The sequence below is a fragment of the Capricornis sumatraensis genome, chromosome 4 (genome assembly GCF_032405125.1).
Source record: "Capricornis sumatraensis isolate serow.1 chromosome 4, serow.2, whole genome shotgun sequence".
Lineage (NCBI taxonomy): Eukaryota > Metazoa > Chordata > Mammalia > Artiodactyla > Bovidae > Capricornis > Capricornis sumatraensis.
Genome location: NC_091072.1, coordinates 119386474 through 119413766, shown reverse-complemented (window position 1 = coordinate 119413766; position 27293 = coordinate 119386474). Strand labels below are relative to the sequence as shown.

At 43.3% G+C, this 27293-nt stretch overlaps 1 pseudogene; it reads right to left on the bottom strand.

Moving 5' to 3' along the window:
• Positions 1-20200: 20200 nt before the first annotated feature.
• On the bottom strand, positions 20201-20861 carry LOC138078723 (peptidyl-prolyl cis-trans isomerase A pseudogene; annotated as a pseudogene).
• Positions 20862-27293: the final 6432 nt, after the last annotated feature.

The following is a 27293-nucleotide window of genomic DNA, read 5'->3' as shown; positions in this document are numbered from 1 at the left end:
GTAAACTCCTTGAGTTGGTGATGGATAGGGAGGCCTGGAGTGCTGCATTTCATGGGGTTGCGAAGAGTCAGAGATGACTGAGCGACTAAACTGAACTGAACTGAATCACAGAGCACTGGATGATGTCAACACAGAACCCTGCAGAGCTAGGAGGGGTGGCCCCAGGCATTTCTTTGCTTAGCTGAGTAGATGGATGGAGTGCAGGAGCAGGCCTCGGAGCAGACGAGACCTCTAGGTAAGTGGCTATCACCACTCCTCTCCCTCCTCCCATTCCTCTCCCTGGACCACCTCAATGGCTTTGCCCTGGACTACTAGCTCTTCCAGGGCCAGAGAAGCTCCTCCCACATATCTCCGCACTGGCGGGGCACCTGTGCCAAAAATAAGGAACTGCAAATGAGGCCAGATAACCACGCAGGAAACCATCTCTGTTTTTCGAGGGTGGGTCAAGGTGGTGGTAGAGATACCAGGAACCCAGCTGTGTGGTTTGGAGTCATGAGGAAGATAAGAGCCTGTCAGGGTTTCATCACTGCAGAGACAGATAAAACAACTGCGTTCATGTGATGAAGTCCAGGAAAATCCCTGCATGACGAACCAGGCTCCCTTCTCAAATGCTAGGGTGTTTCACAGGGTCTCTGGGCCCAGTGGAGTTCGAAGCTAAGAGGCTCCGGGCGATCACTAGTGACAGACAACTGTTGCCCAAGGAGAGGGGTGTCCCCACCCCTGATTACAGTGACAGTGAAAACTGGTTTGATCTGAAGCACTGCTATCAATGGGGAGCTGGGGTCCATGCCCCGGGGCTGGGACCCAGGGTACCAGGTGCAAGATTAGGGAAGCCAGCTGGGATGGGGCAGAGGTTGGGGTGTAGACAGAATAGGCAGGCCTCCAACTTGAGCTTTAAAGATTTTTTAAAACTTTTCTTTAGAGCAATTTTAGGCTCACAGCAACCTTGAGAGGAAAGTATAGAGATTTCCCGTATATCTGTCTTACATCTGGGCAGCTTCCCCAATGAACCAGACCTATACATTAGTCACTAATGATAAACGCGCACTGACACATCAGTCCAGTTCAGTTCAGTCGCTCAGTCATGTCAGACTCTTTGTGACCCCATGGACTGCAGCACTCCAGGCCTCCCTGTCCATCACCAACTTCTGGAGTTTACTCAAACTCATGTCCATTGAGTTGGTGATGCCATCTAACCATCTCATCCTCTGTCATCACCTTCTCTTCCTGCCTCAATCTTTCCCAGCATCAGGGTCTTTTTAAATGAGTCAGTTCTTTGCATCAGTTGGCAAAAGTATTGGAGTTTCAGGTTCAGCATCAGTACTTCCAATGAATATTCAGAACTAATTTCCTTTAGAATGGACTCATTGGATCTCTTTGCTGTCCAAGGGACTCTTAAGAGTCTCCTCCAACACCACAGTTCAAAAGCATCAATTCTGTGCTCAGCTTTCCTTATAGTCCAACTCTCACAACCATACATGACTTTGGAAAAAGCACAGCTTTGACTAGACAGACCTTCGTCAGCAGAGTAATGTCTTTGCTTTTTAATATGCAGCCTAGGTTGGTCATAACTATTCTTCGAAGAAGAAAGCACCTTTTAATTTCATGGCTGCAGTCACCATCTGCAGTGGAGCCCAAGAAAATGAAGTTTGTCACTGTATCCACTGTTTCCCCATTTATTTGCCATGAAGTGATGGGACCAGATGCCATGATCTTAGTTTTCTGAATGTTGAGTTCTAAGCCAATTTTTTCACTCTTCTCTCTCACTTTCATCAAGAGGCTCATTAGGTCTTCCTCGCTTTCTTCCATAAAGTTGGTATCATCTGCATATCTGAGGTTATTGATATTTCTCCCAGCAATCTTGATTCCTGCTTGTGTTTCATCCAGTCCAGCATTTCTCATGAAGTACTCTGCATATAAGTTAAATAAACAGGGTGACAATATACAGCCTTGATGTACTCCTTTCCCGATTTGGAACCAGTGTGTTGCTCCATGTCCAGTTCTAACTGTTGCTTCTTGACCTGCATACAGATTTCTCAGGAGGCAGGTCAGGTGGTCTGGGAGTCCCATCTCTCGAAGAATTTTCTACAGTTTGTTGTGATCCACACAGTCAAAGGCTTTGGCATAGTCAATAAGGCAGAATTAGATATTTTTCTGGAACTCTCTTGCTTTTTCAATGATCCAGTGGATGTTGGCAACTTAATCTATGGTTTCTCTGCTTTTTCTAAATCCAGCTTGAACATCTGGGAGTTCATGGTTCATGTACTGTTGAAGCCTTGCTTGGAGAATTTTGAGCATTAATTTGCTGGTGTGTGAGATGAGTGCAATTGTACAGTAGTTTGAGCATTCTTCGGCATTGTCTTTCTTTGGGATTGGAATGAAAATTGATCTTTTCCAGTCCTGTGGCCACTGCTGAATTTTCCAAATTTGCTGGCATATTGAGTGCAGCACTTTCACAGCACCATCTTTCAGGATTTGAAACAGCTCACCTAGAATTCCATCACCTCCACTAGCTTTGTTCGTAGTGATGCTTTCTAAGGCCCACTTGACTTCACATTCCAGGATGTCTGGCTCCAGGTGAGTGACCACACCATCGTGATTATCTTGGTCGTGAAGATCTTTTTTGTACAGTTCTTCTGTGTATTCTTGCCACCTCTTCTTAATATCTTCTGCTTCTGTTAGGTCCATACCATTTCTGTCCTTTATCGAGCCCATCTTTGCATGAAATGTTCCCTTGGTATCTCTAATTTTCTTGAAGAGATCTCTAGTCTTTCCCATTCTGTTGTTTTCCTCTATTTCTTTGAACTGATCACTGAGGAAGGCTTTTATTTTAAATCTCTTCTTACTATTCTTTGGAACTTTGCATTCAGATGCTTGTATCTTTCCTTTTCTCCTTTGCTTTTCACTTCTCTTCTTTTCACAGCCATTTGTAAGTCCTCCTCAGACAGCCATTTTGCTTTTTTGCATTTCTTTTCCATAGGGATGGTCTTGATCCCTGTCTCCTGTACAATGTCACGAACCTCCATCCATAGTTTATCATGTACTCTATCAGATCTAGTCCCTTAAATCTATTTCTGACTTCCACTGTACAATCATAAGGCATTTGATTTAGGTCATTCCTAAATGGTCTAGTGGTTTTCCCCACTTTCTTCAATTTAAGTCTGAGTTTGGCAATAAGGAGTTCATGATCTGAGCGACAGTCAGCTCCTGGTCTTGTTTTTGCTGACTGTATAGATTTTCTCCATCTTTGGCTGTGAAGAATATAGTCAATCTGATTTTGGTGTTGACCATCTGGTGATGTCCATGTGTAGAGTCTTCTCTTGTGTTGTTGGAAGAGGGTGTTTGCTATGACCAGTGCATTTTCTTGGCAAAACTCTATTAGCTTTTGCCCTGCTTCATTTTGTACTCTAAGGCCAAATTTGCCTGTTACTCCAGGTGTTTCTTTACTTCCTACTTCTGCATTCCAGTCCCCTATAAAGAAAAGAACGTCTCTTTTGGGTGTTAGTTCTAAAAGGTCTTCTAGGTCTTCATAGAACTGTTCAACTTCAGCTTCTTCAGCGTTATGGTTGGGGCATAGACTTGGATTACTGTGATAGTGAATGGTTTGCCTTGGAAACAAACAGAGATCATTCTGTCGTTTTTGACATTGCATCCAAGTACTGCATTCGGACTCTTTTGTTGAACATGATGTCTACTCCATTTCTTCTAAGGGATTCCTGCCCACAGTAGTAGATATAATGGTCATCTGAGTTAAATTCACCCATTTTATTCTATCTTAGTTCGCTGATTCCTAGAATGTCGACGTTCATTCTTGCCATCTCCGGTTTGACCACTTCCAGTTTGCCTTGATTCATGGACCTGACATTCCAGATTCCTATGCAATATTGCTCTTTATAGCATTGGACCTTGCTTCTATCACCAGTCACATCCACAACTGGGTATTGTTTTTGCTTGGCTCCATCCCTTCATTCTTTCTGGAGTTATTTCTCCACTGATCTCCTGTAGCATTTGGGCACCTACCGACCTGGGGAGTTCCTCTTTCAGTATCCTATCATTTTGCCTTTTCATACTGTTCATGGGGTTCTCAAGGCAAGAATACTGAAGTGGTTTGCCATTCCCTTCTCCAGTAGACCACATTCTGTCAGACCTCTCCACCATGACCCAACCGTCTTGGGTGGCCCCACTCGGCATGGCTCAGAGCCCTGCTCAGTAAATCTTTAATCCAGTTTTCTGTTGAATGGCTGGACTGTGTTCCCTCCCTGTTATTTGACCTGAGGCCAAACTACGGTTGAGGTAATTTAAGATAATGGTGACCTTCTTCAAAAGGTCTCATGCACATACTGCTAAACTCAGTGCCCCCAACCCTGCAGCCAGCCACCGCCAACCCATGCCTCTGGCAGAGACTCCTGGACATTCATGGGCAAATCTGGGTCAGTCTCTTGTGGGGTCACTACTCCCTTCTCCTATGTCCTGGTGTGCACAAGTTTCTGTTTGTGCCCTCCAAGAGTCTGTTTCGCCAGTCCCGTGTAAGTTCTGGTGGCTCAATGGTGGGGTTAATGGCAACCTCCTCCAAGAGGGCTTTTGCCATACCCAGGTCTGCTGCACCCAGAGCCCCTGTCGTTGCAGCAGTCCACTGCTGACCTGTATGTCCTCAGGAGACACTCAAACACAGTTCTGTCTCTGTCTCTGTGGGGTCTCTTGGTCCTGGCACACACAAGGTTTGAGCCCTCTGAGCTTCTCTTGCAGATATGGGGTTTGATTCTAAACATGGTTTCGACCCTTCTACCATCTTGCTGGGGCTTCTTCTTTGCCCTTGGACATGGGGTATCTCCTCATGTCACTCCAGCATGTGCAGCCACAGCTCCAGCACTGGAAAAGAGACTTAGAGGTTCAGTTCAGTTCAGTTCAGTTGCTCAGTCGTGTCCGACTCTTTGTGACCCCATGAATCGCAGCATGCCAGGCCTCCCTGTCCATCACCAACTCCTAAAGTTCATTCAAACTCATGTCCATCGAGTCAGTGATGCCATGCAGCCATCTCATCCTCTGTCATCCCCTTCTTCTCCTGTCCCCAATCCCTCCCAGCATCAGAATCTTTTCCAGTGAGTCAACACTTTGTATGAGATGGCCAAAATACTGGAGTTTCAGCTTCAGCATCAGTCCTTCCAATGAACACCCAGGACTGATCTCCTTTAGAATGGACTTGTTGGATCTCCTTGCAGTCCAAGGGACTCTCAAGAGTCTTCTCCAACACCACAATTCAAAAGCAACAATTCTATGGCACTCAGCTTTCTTCACAGTCCAACTCTCACATCCATACATGACTACAGGAAAAACCGTAGTCTTGACTAGATGGACCTTTGTTAGCAATGTAATGTCTCTGCTTTTGAATATGCTGTCTAGGTTGGTCATAACTTTCCTTCCAAGGAGTAAGCGTCTTTTAATTTCATGGCTGCAATCACCATCTGCAGTGATTTTGGAGCCCTCCCCAAAATAAAGTCTGACACTGTTTCCACTGTTTCCCCTTCTATTTCCCATGAAGTGATGGGACCAGATGCCATGATTTTACTTTTCTGAATGCTGAGATTTAAGCCAACTTTTTCTCTCTCCTCTTTCACTTTCATCAAGAGGCTTTTTAGTTCCTCTTCACTTTCTGCCATAAGGGTGGTGTCATCTGCATATCTGAGGTTATTGATATTTCTCCCAGCAATCTTGATTCCAGCTTGTGCTTCTTCCACTGTCTCCCAAAGTCCATAGTTTAAATTAGGGTTCACGCTTGGTGTTGTACATTCTGGGTTTGGACAAATGTTTAATGATATGTATCCATCATTATAGTATCACAGCAGCTGCCAAAATCCTCTGTGCCCCACTTATTCATTTCTCTCCTAACATTTGGCCACCACTGATCCTTTTACTGTCTCCATGGTTTTTCCTTTTCCAGAATGTCATATGGTTGAAATCACACAGTATGTAGCGTTTTCAGATGGGCTTCTTTCATTAGTAATATGCATTTAAGTTTCTTCTCTGTCTTTTCACATCTTGATAACTAATCTTTTTTTTTTTTTTTTTTAGTAGTGAGTGATACTCCACTGTCTGAATGTATCCCAGCTTATTTATCCATTCACTTGCTGAAGAGCGGGCTTCCTTGGTGGCTCAGCTGGTAAAGAATCTGCCTGAAATGCAGGAGACCTGGGTTCGATCCCTGGGTTGGGAAGATTCCCTGGAGATGGGGAAGGCAATCCACTCCAATATTCTGGCCTGGAGAATTCCATGGACTGTATAGTCCATGGGGTCACAAAGAGTTGGACACAACTGAGTAACTTTCACTTTCATATTCATTTTCCTGAAGAGCATCTTGATCACTTCCAAGTTTGGGCAACTGTAAATGAAGCTGCTATAAACATCTATATGCAGGTTTTTGTGTGAACATAAGTTTTCACCTCCTTTGGAAGAAACCACCAAACTGTCTTCTTAAGTGGCTGTACCATTTTGCAGTCCTATCAGCAGTGAATAAGCTTTCCTACTGTTCCACACTTCATCAGCACTTGGTGTTGTCAATGTTCTGGATTTTGGCCATTGTAATAGGTGTGTAACGATGTTTTGGCCATTCTGATAGGTGTGTAAAATTGTTGTTTGAATTTGCATTTCCCTGATGACATATCTTCTTTGGTGAGGCATCTGTTAAAGTCTTTGATTTATTTTTTAATCAGGTTGTTCATTTTCTTATTGTTGAGTTTGAAGAGTTTCTTTGAGTATTTTGTACAATAATCTTTTATCAAATGCATCTTTTGCAAATATTTTCTCCCACTCTGTGGCTTGTCCTTTCATTCCATTAACATTGTCTTTCACAGAGCAGATATTTTTTAATTTTAATGGAGTCCAACCTATCAGTTTTTTCTTCCATGGATTGTACCTTTGGTGGCATGCACCTAAAAAGCCATCACCACACCTAAGTCATCTAGACTTTCTCCTGTGTTACCTTCCAGGCATTTGATAGTTTTGCATTTTATACCAAGATCTACAGAAGGATCCACTTTGAGTCAGTTTTTGTGAAGGATATAAAGTCTTTGTCTAGATTCAATTTGTGCAGCACCATTTGTGAAAAAACTATCTTTGCTCCACTGTATTGCATTTGCTCGTTTGTCAAAGATCAATTGACTATATCTCTGTGGGTCTATTAAGCTCTGTATTCTAGGCCATTGATCTGTTTGTCTGTTCTTTCACCAATACTGTACTGTCTTGATTATTGTAGTTTTTACAGTGAGTCAAAATTAGGTGGTGTTGGTCCTCCAACTTGTTTTTCTTCAATATTGTGTTGACTATTCTAGGTCTTTTGCTTCTCCATATTAACTTCAGAATCATTTTGGTGATATCCACAGAATAACTTATTGGGATTTTGATTGGGGTGGGATTGACTCTATAGATCAATTTGGGAAGAGCTGACATCTTTACAAGATTGAGTATGTCTGCCCATGAATATGGAATATCTCTCCATATATTTAGTTTTTTTTTTAATTTTGTTCATCAGAGTTTTTCCCATGTCGATCTTGTACATATTTTGTTAGCTTTATACCTAAGTATTTCATTTGGGGGTGCTAACATAAATGATATTTCATTTTAATTTCAAATTCCACTTAGTAATTGCTAGTACACAAGAAAGTGATTTACTTTTGAATATTAATCTTATATCTTACAAATGCTGTAATTGCTTATTATTTTCAGAACAATATTTTGGGCCAGTTCTTTTGATTTTCTACACAGATCATCATGTCAGCTACTAACAAAGACTGTTTTATTTCTTTCTTCCCAATCTGTGCACCTTTTATTTCCTTTTTTTTGTCTTATTGCATAAGCTAGACCTTTCAGTATAATGTTGGAAAGGAGTACTGGGAGGGGATATCCTTATTTTGTTCCTGATCTTAGGGGGGAAGTTTCAAGTTTCTCACCATTACTATGAAGTTAGTGGTAGGTCTTTTCGTAGATATTCTTTATGAATTTAAGGATCATCTTGAGTTTTAGATAGAGAGTGTGTCATGAAGAGAAATGTAGGGATTCAGTTGTTAGGCATAAGTACCTCTGGCTCTCAGAAACAAGGCTGGACCCGGAGGCAAGAACAGAGTCTTAAGGAGGTCTGGGAAACATCTACAATTCTGTTTATTCTTCCTGTTGTAGATCAGGATGGATCTGAGCCTCCAGCTGGGAAATGAGGAGACAGTGGCTAGCCATGAGGAAATGAGGACCTAGGAACATCACTGAGAATGCTCTCCTGTGAGACTGAAGACTGTGCTCCAGGTAAGAATTCAGAGACCCCTGGAAGGCATGTTGGGGAGAGGCCTGGATAAACAGATCCTGTGATTGTGACTCTGATCAGAGGAATTTGAAGGCAGATGTCTAATGGAATAGTCAGGAGAAGGGCTGACTGGAGTGCTGGGCTCAGAAAGAGCAGCCTAGTCTGGGATCCTGCACAGTCTTTGGGAACCAGAATCACTAGCTCTGGTTGGGGAGGCTGACATAGGGATGGTAGGGAACCTAAGCCCCTCCTGGCCCCCTTTCCCATCCAAAGGATCACCACCTCACCTCACCATTGGCAGGGACCTGCCCAAGACTTAGGGAGTGCTCAGCCTCTGTTCCTAAGTTTAGATGCATTTTTTCAGGGGTACTGCATAAGATCCTGCTTCTCTCTAAACTGTGGTTTTGGTGCTATCTCTAGACTGAGCTCTCTGTTACATAATTTGATTCTTTTGAATCGATAATTTCTTGAGTACAACAGAGGAAGTGTTTAGCATGTGTCTTAGGGTGATTAGCATGGGAGCAGGACAGATAGTGTTTCTCACATGAGATGGTCAGGCAATGAGGCCAGGTAGGGGTTGGAATTTGGTGGGAAGGCAGATGAGGAGAGCAAAGTAGATTCAGATGCATGGGGTCATCAGCCCTGGCTAGGGTCCAAGGCCATCAGGGCCTCGAGTACTGCCCCAGGACCTGAGCCCCAGCACTGCTCTCTCCTCCCAGCCTGGTTGATGGGGTGGCTTTTCATGCAGCTAGTTCTCCTGTGGGCTTCAGAAATTCTCTTTTTCACTCTCTCTCTCTTCAAGGGACCACTCCCTCTGTAGGCTCAATACCCACTAAGGCAAGAGGCCTCAGAAGTGCCATAGGGCATTCCACATTAGTGGGACTTTGTTTCCCTGATGATTACAAGATAAAACTTGACAGAGGTAATAAATCTGGTTAATTGTGGGAAGTCACAGAGGTTCTCCCCTTCACGAATCACTGCAGCCATCAAATCAGAAGACGATTGCTTCTTGGCAGGAAAGCTATGACAAACCTAGGCAGTGTATTGAAAATCAGAGACATCACTCTGCCAACAAAGGTCTGTATAGTCACAGCCAAGGTCTTCCTAGTGGTCACATATTGTTGTAAGAGCTGGACCATAAAGAAGGCAGAATGCCAAAGAATTGATGCCTTTGAACTGTGGTGCTGGAAAAGACTCCTGAGAGTCCCTCGGACAGCAAGGAGATCAAACCAGTCAATATAAGGGAAATCAACCCTGAATATTCATTGGAAGGACTGATACTGAAACTGAAGCTGATTATGGGCAACAGACACAAACAGCCAACTCATTGGAAAAGTCCCCTATGCTGGGAAAGATTGAGGACAGAAGGAGAAGAGGATGTCAGAGGATGAGATGGCTGGATGGCATCACCAATGCAATGGACATGAACTTGGGCAAACTCTAGGAGATAGTGAGGGACAGGGAGGCCTGGTGTGCAGCAGGCCATGGGCTCACGAAGAGTAGGATATGACTGAGCAACTGAACAACAACAAAGGTTCTGGAACTTCCATGGACCTTCCTCTGTACAGAATGGGTCAATGGTGCTCAGTGATGTTATCTCGGCTTCAATGACCTTGGGGAAGATCACCTGTCCTTTTTTTTCTAGAAGGAGGAACCGCACTCATCCTCAATGATGCCTGAGGGAGAGGAAGCATTCATTCATGCCTTGGCCCTGAATTATCAAGAATGGAAGCTGGGTCAGCTGTCCAGTGGCCCCAGGCCAGCTGGAACTGGTTATCTTCTTCCCCAAAGGGCCATCAGGCCAAGCCCAGCACATTGACTTCTTCCTTATTAACCCCAGCCACTGCCAGAATTCCAGATGCCGAGGGCTTCCCCCATGACCTAGAACTTCATTCCTGAATTCTCTGTATGCTTTCTAATTGGACCCTTGTCTGGTCCTTCAGCCTTTCCAAACCCTTTCCTGCACTCTTGGGAACTCCTAGTCTAACAACAGGTCATGTTTCCTATTCTGACTCTTCCCATCATTCCTATTAAGGGTTGAATTGCATCTTCCCTCAACACAGTTCATGGGCTTCTCAGATGGCTCAGTGGTAAAGAATCTGCCTGCCAATGCAAGAGACACAGGAAACTTGAGTTTGATCCCTGGGTCCTAAAGATCCCCTGGAGGAGGAAATGACAACCCACTCCAGTATTCTTGCCTGGAAAATCCCAAGGAGAGAGAAGACTGATGGGCTGCAGTTCATAGGATTGCAAAAAGTCAGACACAACTGAACGACTAAGCACACACCTACCTGCCCTCAGTATGAAAAGGTAAAAAGATAGGACACTGAAAGATGAACTCACCAGATCAGTTAGGTACCCAATATGCTACTGGAGATCAGTGGAGAACTAACTCCAGAAAGAATGAAGAGACTGAGCCAAAGCAAAAACAACACCCAGTTGTGGATGTGACTGGTGATGGAAGTAAAGTCCAATCCTGTAAAGAGCAATACTGCATAGGAACCTGGAATGTTAGGTCCATGAATAAGGTAAATTGGAAGTGGTCAAATAGAAGATAGCAAGAGTGAACGTTAACATTCTAGGGATCAGCGAACTAAAATGGACTGGAATGGGTGGATTTAATTCAGATGACCATTATATCTACTACTGTGGGCAAAAATCCCTTAGAAGAAATGGAGTAGCCATCATAGTCAACAAGAGTCTGAAATGCAGTACTTAGACGCAATGTCCAAAACGACAGAATGATCTCTGTTCGTTTCCAAGGCAAACCATTCAATATCACAGTAATCCAAGACTATGCCCCGACCAGTAATGCTAAAGAAGCTGAAGTTGAACGGTTCTCTGAACACCTACAAATTCTTCAAGAACAAACACCCAAAAAAGATGTCCTTTTCATTGTAAGGGACCAGAATGCAGAACTAGGAAGTCAAGATATACTTGGAGTAACAGGCAAATTTGGCCTTGGAATATGGAAAGAAGCAGGGCAAAGGCTAATAGAGTTTTGCCAAGAGAACACACCAGCCATAGCAAACACCCTCTTCCAACAACACAAGAGAAGACTCTACACATCGACATCACCAGATGGTCAATACTGAAATCATATTGATTATATTCTTTGCAGCCAAAGATGGAAAAGCTCTATACAGTCAGCAAAAACAAGACCAGGAGCTGACTGTGGCTCAGATCATGAACTCCTTATTGCCAAACTCAGACTTAAATTGAAGAAAGTAGGGAAAACCACTAGACCATTCAGGTATGTCCTAAATCAAATACCTTATGATTATACAGTGGAAGTGAGAAATATATTCAAGGGATTAGATCTGATAGACAGAGTGCCTGAAGAACTGTGGACAGAGGTTCGTGACACTGTACAGGAGACAGGGATCAAGATCATCCCCAAGAAAACGAAATGCAAAAGGCAAAATGGTTGTCTGAGGAGGCCTTACAAACAGCTTGGCTCAGAGGTTAAAGCATCTGCCCGCAATGTGGGAGACCCCAGTTCGATCCGTGGGTCGGGAAGATCCCCTGGAGGAGGAAATGGCAACCCACTCCAGTATTCTTGCCTGGAGAATCCCATGGAGGAAGAAGCCTAGTAGGCTACAGTCCATGGGGTCGCAAAGAGTCAGACACGACTGAGCTACTTAACTTTCACTTACAAACAGCTATGAAAAGAAGAGAAGTGAAAGGCAAAGGAGAAAAGGAAAGATATAAGCATCTGAATGCAGAGTTCCAAAGAATAGTAAGGAGAGATAAGAAGCCTTTCTCAGTGATCAATACAAAGAAATAAAGGAAAACAATAGAAGAGGAAAGACTAGAGATCTCTTCAAGAAAATTAGCAATACCAAGGGAAATTTTCATGCAAAGATGGGCACAATAAAGGACAGAAGTGGTATGGACCTAACAGAAGCAGAAGATATTAAGACGTGGCAAGAATACACATAAGAACTGTACAAAAAAGATCTTCCTGACCCAGATAATCACGATGGTGTGATCACTCAACTGGAGCCAGACATCCTGGAATGCGAAGTCAAGCGGGCCTTAGGAAGCATCACTACGAATAAAGCAAGTGGAGGTGATGGAATTCCAGTTGAGCTATTTCAAATCCTGAAAGATGATGCTGTAAAAGTGCTGCATTCAATATGCCAACAAATTTAGAAAACTCAGCAGTGGCCACAGGACTGGGAAAGGTCAGTTTTCATTCCAATCCCAAAGAAAATCGATGCCAAAGAATGCTCAAACTACTGCACAATTGCACTCATTTCACACCCCAGCAAAGTAATGCTCAAAATTCTCCAGGCAAGGCTTCAACAGCACATGAACCATGAAATTCCAGATGTTCAAGCTGGATTTAGAAAAGGCAGAGGAACCAGAGATCAAGTTGCCAACATCCACTGGATCATTTGAAAAGCAAGAGAGTTCCAGAAAAAACATTTAAGTCTGCTTAATTGACTCCACCAAAGCCTTTGACTGTGTGGATCACAACAAACTGCGGAAAATTCTTCGAGAGATGGGACTCCCAGACCACCTGACCTGCCTCCTGAGAAATCTGTATGCAGATCAAGAAGCAACAGTCAGAACTGGATATGCAACACACTGGTCCCAAATAGGAAAAGGAGTACGTCAAGGCTGTATATTGTCACCCAGCTTATTTAACTTATATGCAGAGTACATCATGAGAAATGCTGGACTGGTTGAAACACAAGCTGGAATCAAGATTGCCAGGAGAAATACCAATAACCTCAGATATGCAGATAACACCACCCTTATGGCAGAAAGCAAAGAACTAAAGAGCCTCCTGATACAAGTGAAAGAGGAGGGTGAAAAAGTTGGCTTAAAGTTCAACATTCAGAAAACTAAGATCATGGCATCTGGTCTCATCACTTCATGGCAAATAGATGGGGAAACAGTGGATACAGTGACAGACTTTATTTTCTGGGGCTCCAAATCACCACAGATGGTGACTACACCCATGAAATTAAAAGACACTTGCTCCTTGGAAGAAAAGTTATGACCAACCTAGACAGCGTGTTTAAAAGCAAAGACATTGCTTTTCCAACAAAGGTCTGTCTAGTCAAAGGTCTGTCTATGGTTTTTCCAGTAGTCCTGTGTGGATATGAGAGTTGGGCTATAAAGAAAGCTGAGCACCAAAGAATTTGATACTTTTGAACTGTCGGGCTGGAGAAGACTTGAGAGTCCCATGAACAGCAAAGAGATCCAACCAGTCCATTCTAAAGGAAATCAGTCCTGAATATTCATTGGAACAACTGATGCTGAAGCTGAAACTCCAATACTTGGGCAACCTGATGCAAAGAACTGATTCATTTGAAAAGATTCTAATGCTGGGAAAGATTGAAAGCAGGAAGGGAAGGGGACGACAGAGGATGAGATGGTTGGATGGCATCACCAACTCAATGGACATGAGTTTGAGTAAACTCCAGGAGTTGGTGATGGACAGGGAGGCCTGGTGTGCTGCAATCCATGGGGTCGCAAAGACCATGCTCCAGTCCATGGTCGGACACGACGGAGTGACTGAACTGAACTGACCTACCCTCAATCCATATGCTGGAGTTCTAGCCCCCAGGACCTCAGAATGTGTCCTTATTTGAAGACAGAGGCTTTTTAGAGGTAATCAATTTAAAATGAGGTCACTATGGGTCAAATGAGGTCAAAATCAACCCCTCAAGCAATATAACTGGTATCCTTATAAAAAGAGGAAGTTTGGAAGCAGGCACATCCTTATTAAAAGAGGAAATTTGGAGGCAGGCACATCCTTATGAAAAGAGGAAACCTGGAGGCAGGCACATCCTTATGAAAAGAGGAAACCTGGAGATAAACATACATACAGAGAGAACACTCTGTGAGTATAAACACCATCTACAAGCCAAGGAGAGAGGCCAGGAACAGCCCCTTCCTTCTTGGCCCTTGAAGGAAACAGCCCTGCCAACAGCTTGGCTTTAGCCTTTGGCCTCCAGAGGTAAGGCAGATTTTTGTTGGTTGAGCTACGCAGTCTATGCTACGGTGTTAAGGTAGCCCCAGAAAACTGTGATTCCCGTCTAGCTCTGACTCAAACTTGCCCTCCCTGGAGGACAACTGCTTCCTCTGCAGCTCTCTCTGGCAGAGGGTTGTTTTCTCCCAATCCATCCCCTACTCATCTGAAGTTCACAGCATCAGACTCTACCTGGCTCCCTTCCATGTTCCTGGCATCTGCCAACATTCCAGTTGACCCCTGTCAATCACTGATGGCTCGAGGACCTGGCTTGCTGTCGTCTTCCCTTCACGTCATTTCCAAGATTGATCCATCCAGCACCTCGGCCCCTTGACCACACATCAGATGAGTGGCAGGGCTGGGGTTCAGAGTCTTTGTTTCCTTCTACAATCCCACAGCCGACAGGTGAAGCATCTGGATTCTGGAGTTAATCTACCTGGGGTTGATTTCTGTCACTGCCACCTAGAACTGAGTCCTCAGGCACATCTAACCTCTCTGTGTATCAATGTCTTTGCTTATAAAGTGAGAATAAGACTAGCATCTACTTTATGAAGTTGTTTTGAGGACTAAATGAGAAAAGACAAATAGGAAACTATATGCTACATAATAAACTCATAATAAATGCTAATATTGGGACTTCACTGGTAGTCTAGTGATTAAGACTCTACGCTTCCAATGTTGGGGCCACGGGTTCAATCCCTGGTCAGGGAACTAAGATCCTTGTACCATGGGATCTTAGTGGTATCACATGCTGTATCATGCAGCCCCCTAAAATTGCTGGTATTAGTATTCAGTTCAGTTCAGTTCAGTCGCTCAGTCGTGTCCAACTCTTTGCGACCCCATGAATCGCAGCACGCCAGGCCTCCCTGTCCATCATCATCTCCCGGAGTTCACTCAGACTCACGTCCATCGAGTCCGTGATGCCATCCAGCTATCTCATCCTGGGTCATCCCCTTCTCCTCCTGCCCCCAATCTCTCCCAGCATCAGAGTCTTTTCCAATGAGTCAAGTCTTCACATGACGTGTTCAAAGTACTGGAGCTTCAGCTTTAGCATCATTCCTTCCAAAGAAATCCCAGGGTTGATCTCCTTCAGAATGGACTGGTTGGATCTCCCTGCAGTCCAAGGGACCCTCAAGAGTCTTCTCCAACACCACAGTTCAAACGCATCAATTCTTCGGCACTCAGCCTTCTTCATAGTCCAACTCTCACATCCACACATGACCACAGGAAAAACCATAGCCTTGACTAGACGGACCTTAGTCGGCAAAGTAATGTCTCTGCTTTTGAATATGCTATCTAGGTTGGTCATAGCTTTTCTTCCAAGGAGTAAGCGTCTTTTAATTTCATGGCTGCGGTCACCATCTGCAGTGATTTTGGAGCCCAAAAAAATAAAGTCTGACACTTTCTACTGTCTCCCCATCTATTTCCCATGAAGTGATGGGACCAGATGCCATGATCTTTGTTTTCTGAAAGTTGAGCTTTAAGCCAACTTTTTCGGTCTCCACTTTCACTTTCATCAAGAGGCTTTTTAGCTCCTCTTCGCTTTCTGCCATAAGGGTGGTGTCATCTGCATATCTGAGGTTATTGATATTTCTCCCGGCAATCTTGATTCCAGCTTGTGTATTAGTGTTAGTATTAATATATCCTGGAAATAAAAGCAGTCTAGCAGGCAGAACTTTGTAACCCAAGAGGACGGTAGCAGAATGAGAGGAACAAGCCAAGAAATTTTTACTTAATTATATATTATATTCTTTATATACTGGTTACTTTATATATTGATGGTAGAAACAGGTATGTAATAGAGACTTTCTAAGACTCAGACAGTGACAATGCAATAAACAGAATTACCTCAGTGTATAAGTCAAGGTCCAATCCATAGACAGAGATTATGTGATTTGACTTTGCTATATATACAGCACAAATTAACACAATGTTGTAAATCAACTCTATTTCAATAAAAGAAATTTTTAAAATTACATGATTTATTTAACCAAAGAGAATTTGACATAAATAATTATTTAATATGAAGTTGGTAACTGAAAGTTTAAAAAGAGAGATAGAGAATTTAAGATGTCATGGAGGTAGAAACTGTAGGATGTAGTTACCAGCCTGAAGTCTGGAAGAACAAAGGGGAGAGTCTGGCATTATAAAAACTTAGAAATTGGGAGAAGGGACCCCATTAAGGCTAAGTTCAGACCTCTGAAGAGATAACATTGTTCAGCACGTGCTGGTGGGGGGCAGAATTGCCTAATGAAACTGGTACTGCCAGGGCTGGAAAAAATGGCAAATAGATAGGAAAGAATTGCCACTGGTGGGGTGAGGTGGAGTTCCCAAAGTGAGGCTCATTAGAACAGCGAGGAGGCAGGAAGGAGCAAGTCCTTTCTGCCTCCTCCAGCCTCACAGCACCTCTCTTGCATCCCCACCAACAGACACTAAGAGGGAACCAACTGAAAGAGCAGAAATGTGGTTGGGAAGTCTCAGGACTCATGTGGCAACAAAGCAGAGAACAGAAGGAGCTAAGAGACAATAGCTTAATAATCAGTACAGGTGGGTTATAGATATGGGAGAAAAATAAGGAAATGGGGTGGGGTGGGGTGGGAAGGGGCTGGGTTATCCAATAAAAGATAAACTTCATAATTAATGCCAATACATGTGTACTTATAATGGCAATTTTTGTCCTATATATTTATTATGCATTTGAAGGAGATACAATTTAGAAAAATCTTCCATAACCACCCCCACACACACCCAAAAAAATACCCTGCTGGATTCCTATGACTAAGCTGATCAGGGAATCCCTTGTTTTGCTTTATTTATGATTTTAAATATTTATTTTATATTGGAGTAGGCTTCCCAGATGGCTCAGCGGTTAAAAAAAAATCCACCTGCCAGTGCAGGAGACATGGGTTCGATCTCTGGGTCGGAAAAATCTCCTGGCAAAGGAAATGGCAACCCACTCCAGTGTTCTTGCCTGGAGAATTCCATGGACAGAGAAGCCTGGTGGGCTACAGTCCACTTGGTTGCAAAAGAGGTCTACAATACTGAGTGACTAAACAGCAACAACAGAGTTCATTAACAGTATTGTGTTAGTTTCAAGTGTACAGCAAAGTGATTCAGTTATACATATACGTGTATTTATTCTTTTTCAAATTCTTTTCCCATCTAGGTTATTACAGATTGCTGAGCAGAGTTCCCTGTACAATACAGTAGTTATCTATGCCTTTGTTTCTTTTCTGAGAGCCACTGAGTGACATTCTTCCAGAATTTAAAAAGCAGATCACACCTCCCAGAGCTAAACTGTAATTGCACAGGACTAAGATGTGGTAAGCGACCTTCTAAGATATCAAGAAAGTGACAGGCTGAGGGCAAAATTTTTCTAAACATGCCAGACACAGAGCTGATCTCTATAGGAAGAGCAGTATTACAAATACTTAAAAACATGAACATACCAAGTAACAATTCATAAAGGAAGAAATGTAAATGCCCCATAAATGTGAAAAAAAGTTTAACCAAGAAAATGCAATGCCATACTATTTTCTCAGTAAGAATAATAGATTGAAAAAAAAATACTAATATTCAGTGTTGCCAAAAGTTAGTAAAAGAAGAGGAACTCAAATTCTTGCACACTATTGGTAAGAGTATTGCAAACTTTCAGTGGGGCTACTTGTTAATAAGTATCAATCGCTTTAAGTAAAACTATGTATAGCCTTTCACCCAGATATTTCACATCTGGGAATTTATTTGAAAGAGATACTTAAACAGAAGTACATGGGTTTGTACCAGGAAGTTTTTTTGTTTTTATTTTTGCCCATGGTACGTGGCATATGAAATCTTAGTTCCCCAATCAGAGATCAAACTTGAGCCCTCTGCATGAAAAGCATGGCGTTTTAACCACCAAATCACCAGAGAAATCCCAGGAAGTTCTTTGAAGTGCTTTTTATAGCAAAAAAGAGAAACCACCTAAACATTAAATGAGGATGTCAGTTAAATAAGTTATGAAACAAACACAACCATTAAAAGATGTTCTCAATGTATTGTTAAGTAAAAATGCTGGTTGAAAAATTATATTTGATCTATTTTTTGTCCCCAAATTATAAATTATGCAACTATAAAGGGAAATTTAAATATAAAAATATAAAAGGAAAAGACTGAAAAAGCCTATGCTAAAAAATGTCAAAAGTTCTTTCTCTGGCTAGGTGATTTTTGGTTACTTCTTTGCTTAGTTGTAGTTTCTAATTTTTCAACATGTATTGTTTATGAACAGGGCAAGAAAAGAGAAGCAAAAACTCACTAGTCACTGAAACTGCTAGTATACTTAAAGACAGCTATATCATCAGGAAGGACATGAGGAGCCCTTGGAAGGGCAGATGGACAAGGGTGATGGTTGGTGTGGATTGGAAGCCGGTAGCCTCATCTGCCTAACCAAGGAGATTCTGACACTAGAGCAGAAGTAAAAATAAAATCTCAAACTTGTTCCAAACACGGCAAACATCTACAATTCAAGAACAGAGGAATTAGAGCGAACCTCTGTCTAACCACATCTTGATGTCAAGAAACCCAGGAATGGTGCAGTCCCTTGAGTTCCACAGGAGAAAATATGTCATCTCAAAAATTAAGAAAAAATGTTGGAAGGAACTGAAGCATTCAAATAATTGGATTTCAAAAATAAAGGCAAATACTTCTTATCTCATGGTAAGATAAGAAGTATTGAAAAGGCTGAGACAGAACTGCCTAGGTTCAAATCCTACTGTCAGCAGGACTTCAAACAAGTTACTCAGTCTTTCCATACCTCTGTTTCCTTACTTCCAAACTGGGGATGCTATGAAGGTTCAGTGGGATGATCCATGGAATGGGCTTACAGCTTGCCCCGGCAAAGTATGTATTCAGTATATGCTTCTGCTTCATTATCCTGTAGGTTTTTGTTTTAACTTATTTTTTGCTTCTCTTTTTTTCCCTTCCTTTCTATAGGTCACATTCTAGAATTTTCCCTAATTAATTTTGATTTGCCTATGCTGTTTTGAATGTGTATCTTAGTACATCATTTTTAAAATTGAGTATAGTTGATTTACAAGGTTGTATTAGTTTCTGATGTACAGCAAAATGATTCAGTTGTATATATAAATGTGTGTATACACACATGGGCTTCTCAAGTGGTGCAGTGGTAAAGAATCCTCCTGCCAATGCAGGAGTTGCAAGAAACACGAGTTCGATCCCTGGGTCAAGAAGATCCCCTGGAGTAGGATATGGCAACCCACTCCAGTATTCTTGCCTAGGAAATCCCATGGATAGAGGAGCCTAGTGGGCTACGTTCGTGGGGTCACAAAGAGATGGACACAACTGAGAAAGCATGCATATACTTACACATTTTTTAATATTCTGTTCCTTTGTGGTTTTTTGTTTAGATTTTATTTCATAATCATAAACTTAACTTTGCCATCCAGCTATACTTGGAGGGAGATTAGGAAAATGTGGAACCCAAAGAACTGCAGTGAGAGCACAAAGATTAGAGGGTATTCTGAGCAGATGGGGGTGTAGGGGTGGTCTCCTGAGCTACAAAAGAACGGACTGGTGGTTAAGATAAAACACAAATCAAAGGCTTCCCTGGTGGCTCAGTGGTAAAGAATCTGCCTGCCAATGGAAGAGACACAGGTCTGATCCCTGGTCCGGGAAGATCCCACATGCCATGGAGCAGTTGAGCCCAGGGGCTGCAACTATTGACTCTGTGCTCTAGAGCCTGGGAACCGCAACTACTGAGCCCGCATGCCACAGCTACTGAAGCCCGCTCACCTAGAGCCTGTGTTCCACAACAAGAAAAGCCGCCACAGTGAGAAGCTGGCACACCACCACTAGAGAAAAGCCCTCGTGGCAATAAAGACCCAGCACAGCTAAAAATAAATAAACAAACAAACAAAAATCAAATGTACTTATTAAACCTGTCCACAGTCAGCTACGGTGGCCTTCTTGCTGGTCTTGCCATTCCTGCACCCAGAGCATGTCATGGCTTCCACAATACTCCTGCCCTCTCTCACCTTGCCAAAGATCACACGCTTGCCTTCCAACAGTCTTGGCACTGCAGATAAAAAACCGAGAACCATTTCTGTTGGGACCAGCATTTGCCACGGACAAGATGTCAGGACTCATATGCTTCAGGATGAAATTCTCATCATCAGACTTCGCACCATACATGGACTTGCCACCAGTGCCTTTAGGACATGTGAAGCCACTACCCTGGCACACAAATCCCGGAATCATTCTCCCAGTGCTCAGAATATGCAAGTTTTCTGCCGTTTTGGAACTTTGTCTGCAAGCAGCTCCAATGTGTTAACAGTTTTACTAGATGAGCTGTCGCCTCTCGGTTTCCAGGTCCGTTCCCTCAAAGGAGATGCGGCCGAAGAGCTCACCGTCAACGGCGCTGCGGAAGAATACAGTGCAGCTGGCCGTGGCTGCGGAAGAATACAATGCGGCTGGCCGTGGCTGCGGAAGAATACAATGCGGCTGGCCGTGGCCTCTGCGGAAGAATACAGTGCAGCTGGCCGTGGCCGACAGCACGAGAGGCTCCAGGGCGGCAGCCTCTACCAAGGTCTCCATCGTGGTTTATTACAGCGCGTTGAGTATAGTTCCCTGGCCATATACAGTAGGACTTTATTGTTTATTTTATGTACAGGAGTGTGAAGAGGAACTAAAGAGTTTGTTGACGAACGTGAAAGCCTCTTGATAAGAGTGAAAAAGTTGGCTTAAAACTCAACATTCACAACTAAGATCATGGCATCTGGTCCCATCACTTCATGGGAAATAGATGGGGAAACAATGGAAACAGTTACAGACTTTATTTTGGAGGGCTCAACCCACTCCAGTATTCTTGCCTGGAAAACCCCATGGACGAAGGCGCCTGGTAGTCTACTGTCCATGGGGTCGCAAAGAGTCGGACACGACTGAGCAACTTCACTTTCCAAAATCACTGCAGATAATGACTTCAGCCATGAAATGAAAAGACGCTTGCTTCTTGGAAGAAAACCTATGACAAATCTAAACAGAGCATTAAAAAGCAGAAACGTTACTTTGCCGACAAAGGTCTGTCTAGTCAAAGCTGTGGTTTTTCCAGTAGTCATGGATGGATGTGAGAGTTGGACTATAAAAAAGGCTGAGCACCGAAGAATTGATGCCTTCGACTTGTGTTGGAGAAGATTCTTGAGAGTCCCTTGGACTGCAAGGAGATCAAACCAGTCAAGCCTACAGGATATCAATCCTAAATATTCATTAGTAGGACTGATACTGAAGCTGAAGCTCTAATACTTTGGCCACCTGATGCAAAGAGCCGACTCATTAGAAAAGACCCTGATGCTGGGAACTATTGAGGGCAAGAGGAGAAGGGGACAACAGAGGACGAGATGGATGGAGAGCATCACCAACTCAATGAATATGAGTTTGAGCAAACTCTGGGAGATAGTGAAGGACAAGGAAGCTTGGCGTGCTGCAGTCCGCGCAGTCAGAGTCGGACACAACTTAGCAACTGAACAACAACAACGAAAGTATGTATCTGGGGCTTCCCAGGTAGCAATAATGGTAAAGGACCTGCCTGCCAATACAGGTCTGAGCCACTTATTGGGTGCCAACAGCCTCGACAAGATATTCAGAGGAAAGTGGGGGCTAGGGGCGGGGGCAGGCAGGCATCTGCTCCAGCCACCCCTCGGCAGAAGGCTGGCAGCAATGGCTCCTGCTGGATGACCTCCACTTTCCCTGGGACCAGGGCTTCCCTAGTGGCTCAGGTGGTAAAGAAACTGCCATCAATGCAAGAGACATGTGTTTGATCACTGGGTAGTGAAGATCTCCTTGGAAAAGAGAATGGTAACCCACTCCAGTATTCTTGCCTGGAGAATTCCATGGACAGAGAAGCCTAGTGGGCTACAGTCCATAAAGTCACAAAGAGTCAGACAAGACTGAGTGAGTAACAGTTTCACTTTCTTTCCCTTGGACAAGGGGACAGATAGCACCACTGTTGGGCTGTCACCAGGAGTCTTTCAACTTCAGGTGGCAGAAACACTTTGTCCTTTTTGTACAACTTTGATCTCATCTAGTCCACATTAGTTTGTTTTTTGGGAGGTCTCTGCCCTGCTCACTCTCCCAAACACGCACCCTGATCTTCAGAGATTCTGTGACTCAGACATTGGGGGTTCCAGGATTCCAATTGCTCAGGTTTCTGAGGTTATAAGACTTTAGCATCCACAAGAACTCTTTGTCAAAGGTCCCAGTTTCTGAACAGGAAGGACGCAAGCCCCGGTCCAAAATCATAAAACATCCCAATGGGTCCAAATGCTGTTTATATCAAAAGGGTGAAAAAATCAAACCAGCCTTATAGGAAATCTCCTGGTGAATTCTCGCCAAGCATGAGAAGAAAAGGACATGGCTTATAAAAGTCCACTTAACAATAATAACCACATCACCAGCACAGTCCCTTGATGGTTTTGTATTTACAGTACCAGATGGGGGTGTGTGTGGGGGGGGGTAGGGTAGGAAAGTATGACCAAAGTGTCTACAATTCCCTCCAGACTCCAGCCAGTCTGCACTGCGCCCCAGTTCCCCGTGGGACCAGAGGCCCCAGCTCAAATGCTCAGAGTTTCTGTTAAAGCTTAGACTTCTTTCCAGGTGGTCTTCTCTTTGTTAAGTCAGTGTTTTGGAGGTGAGTGTTATATGCCAAGGAATGTACAAGTTAGACATCCTTATTTTCACAAACTCAGTGACAAAGGAAGGCGCTACTATCACGAGCCCATTTTACACACGCGGAAACTTAATCTCTAACCCAAGTTGCCCAACTAAGAAGTGATGAAGACAGGACCCATATTTTCACCCATGGAACCAGATGCCTAGCCTGTTTTCATGCTATTCATAGCCTCCCTCCAGCTGGCAATTGTTTTTCCCTTTCCTCCCCATGCCTTCCAAAAGTTGGCCCCACACTTCCTTCCTTTCGTCCATCCCTCAGTGCCCCTAAAAATAAATCTCCAAACCAAGGCTATTGTGAGGGTTTACTGCACCAGCTTCTGGGGAAATGGACCAGGAGCCAGAATTTCAAAGGAGGAAAGTCCCAAAGTTTACAGCCTGGGAAGATGGCTCGAAGTCTCTCACCACAACAGTGTTTACTTGGATCCCTGCCCTGGCCTCTCTTCTCCAAAGCCAGGCTCATCAATCCACAACCTCATCTGGCCCTATCTTTCAGGAAAACCCCTCTTCTGTCACATCCATCAGCCAGAAGAGTCAAGGAAACATATCAGGTCACGTTCACGGATCTCAGCCTTGAGCACTGCAAAGAATAGAAGTCACTCCCTCCCAGAAAAGCGGCATCCTCCGTTTATCAGAGAGATGGGAAATGTCAGCTCTCAATCCTGCCACGCCCCTTCTGGAGCCAGGAGAGAAAGACTTGATCAGTGTCACTTCATGTCCACGCATGTCCAAAGTGACCCAAGGGAAGGAGCCAATGCTCTCATAACATCATAGAGAGAATAATTAGTTCACACAAAATGAACCTGAAGTTGTGAAAACCAGAGAGCATGAACCTCCCATGGAAACTAACTGTTAAACTGTTTATAAACTGAAGCTGATTTAAAATGTCATGTGAGTTTCAGATGTACAGCAAGTGATTCTGTCATATAGGTAGGGTGGGGGAAAATGTTACTAGATCTTAAAATAATCATCTGTCAAAGGTTCAAGGACTAGGAGGGAATATTTTCAAATGACAGGAATGAAGACATGTAGAGTGTGAGGTTATAGGTGATTTTCAGTATCACTGTCTTGTTTTTCTGCATTTTCTAAGAGGAATATATTGCTGTTGTTGTTTAGGTACTAAGTCATGTCTGACTCTTTTGTGACCCCATGGACCATAGCCAACCGGGCTCCTCTGTCCATGGGCTTTCCCAGGTAAGAATACTGGAGTGGGTTGCCATTTGCTTCACTAGGGGATCTTCCTGACCCAGGGATCGAACTTGTGTCTCCTGCATTGGCAGATGGATTCTTTACTACTGAGATACCAGGAAAGTCCAAAGGGACTAAATATCATCTCTATAATCAGGAAAAGTTACAGTGAACGTTAGTAAAAGCATCATAATGTTTTAAACAGTTAGGCCAGCTTCTTGACTTAGAAGAGCTCATATTCACATGGAAGAATATGACACCTGATATTGTGTAGATCTTAAACTTTTGAAGAACTTCAAAATGTGTAACGATGTCTAATTTGGGGAACTGATGAGAAATGCTTTTGAGTGAGGTATCTACTGAGTCTGTGCTTTCTATGCTGTGCTGTGCTGTGCTTAGTCACTCCATTGTGTCTGACTCTCTGTGACCCCATGGACTGTAGCCCACCAGGCTCCTCTGTGCATGGGATTCTCCAGGCAAGACTACTGGAGTGGGTTGCCATTTCCTTCTCCAAGGGGTCTTCCCAACCAATGGGTCAAACTTAGATCTCCCACATTGCAGGAGGATTCTTTATCATCTGAGCCACCAGGAAAGTCCATATGTATATTCTTTTTCAGTTTCTTTTCCCTTAGATGTTATTACAAAATATTGAGTATTGTTCCCCATGCTATACAGTAGGTCCTTGCTGGTTATCTATTTTATATATATTAGTGTGTATACATTAATCCCAACCTCCTAATTTATCCCTCCCCATCCTAACTTTTTAATCTCTAGGATACCTTTAATGTCTTAGTGATACTTAGAAAAGAATATGTGTAACATGTGTGAGGCCTGGCGTGCTTTGATACATGGGGTCACAAAGAGTCGGACACGACTGAGCGACTGAACTGTATGTAAGCTACAAAGTATAACAAACAGTTGTGAACCCACCACTCACACCTGAGTCCGGCAACACATTACCCATAATTTTTACCCAACTGTCTTTCTCCCCTATGTATTCCCTCCTTTCCTCCTGGAAGCAACTCCTATCCAAATTTTTGTGTTCGCTATTTTTTTCTTCATAGTTTTTGAGCTTCATAAAAATAGAAGCCTATCTTCTGAGACTTAATTTTTTCCCATCGGTTATGTCTCTAAAACTTTCATGTTGCCATGTGTGTTTCACCATTGTGATCAAATCAATGAATGAATCTACAATTCTCTGGACAAGAGCTCAGCTGGATAATCTTGTTGGGGGTTATTAGAAAGAGAGCTACTGTATCCAGGTCCCCTGCAAGAGTTCACTGTTGCATCATAAGCTATGTGACCGTTCAACTATACAAAATAATGGAAAATGGTTTTCCAAAGAGGGTGAATTAATTTACATCCCTCTTATTATTACTGGGCATCTTTTCATTATTCATTGGCCATTTATTTGCTCCTCCTTGGTGGAAAGCATATTCATGTTTGTTGTTCATTTTAAATAGAATTGCTTGTATTTTTCTTTTCTATATGTGGGAATTCTTTATATATTCTAGACTAATCTTTTGTCAGTTATATATCTTGCAAATATATCTTTTAGCTTTTGGCTTATTTGTTCTCTTACATCTTTTGGTAAACAGAACTTTGTATTTTTAACATAGTCAAATGTATTGGTATTTATTTTTGTTTTGTTTAAGAATTTCTTCCCCACTCCAAGATTAGATAGGGAATATTAGGTATATCTTCTCTAAGTATTGTTTTTCCTTCCTACAACCTAATACATCTAAAACTGCCTTTGGGAATTGTTTGACAGAGATTCAGTCTCATTCGTTTTGAGTTCCATATGGTTGAACAGTTTGCCCAGGTACCATTCTTTGATTTTCTTCCTCCTTTCCCATGTGAAAGTGAAAGTCCCTCAGTCGTGTCTGACTCTTTGTGACCCCATGGACTACATAGTCCATGAAATTCTCTAGGCCAGAATACTGGAGTGGGTAGCCTTTCCCTTCTACAGGGGATCTTCCCAACCCAGGGATCAAAGCCAGGTCTCCTGCATTGCAGGCAGATTCTTTACCACCTGAGCCACAAGAGAAGCCCAAGAATACTGGCATGGGTAGCCTATCCCTTCTCCAGGGGATCTTCCCAACCCAGGAATTAAACTGGGGTCTCCTGCATTGCAGGTGGATCCTTTACCAACTGAGCTATCAGTTCAGTTCATTTCAGTTCAGTCGCTCAGTCGTGTCTGACTCTTTGCGACCCCATGAATCGCAGCACACCAGGCCTCCCTGTCCATCACCATCTCCTGGAGTTCACGCAGACTCACGTCCATCGAGTCCGTGATGCCATACAGCTATCTCATCCTGGGTCGTCCCCTTCTTCTCCTGCCCCCAATCCCTCCCAGCATCAGAGTCTTTTCCAATGAGTCAACTCTTCGCATGAGGTGGCCAAAGTACTGGAGCTTCAGCTTTAGCATCATTCCTTCCAAAGAAATCCCAGGGTTGATCTCCTTCAGAATGGACTGGTTGGATCTCCTTACAGTCCCAGGGACTCTCAAGAGTCTTCTCCAACACCACAGTTCAAACGCATCAATTCTTCGGCACTCAGCCTTCTTCATAGTCCAACTCTCACATCCATACATGACCACAGGAAAAACCATAGCTTTGACTAGACGGACCTTAGTCGGCAAAGTAATGTCTCTGCTTTTGAATGTGCTATCTAGGTTGGTCATAGCTTTTCTTCCAAGGAGTAAGCGTCTTTTAATTTCATGGCTGCAGTCACCATCTGCAGTGATTTTGGAGCCCAAAAAAATAAAGTCTGACACTGTCTCTACTGTCTCCCCATCTATTTCCCATGAAGTGATGGGACCAGATGCCATGATCTTCGTTTTCTGAAAGTTGAGCTTTAAGCCAACTTTTTCGGTCTCCACTTTCACTTTCATCAAGAGGCTTTTTAGCTCCTCTTCGCTTTCTGCCATAAGGGTGGTGTCATCTGCATATCTGGGAAGACCAAATCTGCAAAACTTTGTTGCTGCTTAGTCGCTAAGCCATGCCCAACTCTTTGCAACCCCATGGTCTGTAGCCCTCCAGGCTCCTCTGTCCATGGGATTTCCCAGGCAAGAATACTGGAGTGGGTGACCATTTCCTTCTCCAGGGGATCTTCCTG